This window comes from Tupaia chinensis, unplaced genomic scaffold (genome assembly GCF_000334495.1).
Source record: "Tupaia chinensis unplaced genomic scaffold, TupChi_1.0 Scaffold000288_2, whole genome shotgun sequence".
In the NCBI taxonomy this organism is placed as follows: Eukaryota; Metazoa; Chordata; class Mammalia; order Scandentia; family Tupaiidae; genus Tupaia; species Tupaia belangeri.
In genome coordinates this window covers 2,208,529-2,209,258 of record NW_006159773.1, presented here as the reverse complement: position 1 = coordinate 2,209,258, position 730 = coordinate 2,208,529, and positions in this window count along the sequence as shown.

Genomic DNA, 730 nt, shown 5'->3' with positions numbered 1-730 from the left:
AAATCACACTGATGCGTATGCATGCGTGGCCAAAATCCCAAGAGGAGAATGGAGGAGAGGAGTTGCTGTGTAGCCATTCCCTTGGGGGTGATTTCTCGCTTTCTCTCTCTTTCTGTCTCTCTGGAGAGCGCATGCACCCTATAGTAAAAATCTCTCTAATAAATAAATAAATATTCACACCAGGTCCATGTGCGTGTGTGCCCAAGATCTTGAGAAAATGGAGAAGGGGAGAAGGAATTACAGTGTGGCCATCCTCCCAGGGTGGTGATTTCTGTCTGTGTGTTTCCAGCGAGACACATGTGTGCTATAGCAAAAATCTCACTCTCTTAAAAAAAAAAAGGAAGTGCCCCTGGGCCTGATTGAATATGGTGTACTAAGCCAGGGAGGTCTAGAGTGTCATACTGTCTCAAGATAAAAATCTTGTTTTTCATGTTGCCTGATAATAGAGACTTACCTTTACTTGTGCCATTAAAACATTTTTTGGGGACCAGCAGATGGTGTAATGGTTTTGGGGACCAGCAGATGGTGTAATGGTTTTGGGGACCAGCAGATGGTGTAATGGTTATGTCACTGGACTCCCACATAGCTGTGGTTCGAGTTCCAGACCCGGTGGCTTACAACTCACATTGGGTGTGTGTGCATGCATGCCCAAAATCCTAAGGTGAGACTGAAGGAGAAGGGACTGCAGCATGGCCATCCCCTACAGGAGGCGCTTTTTTGCTTTTTATCT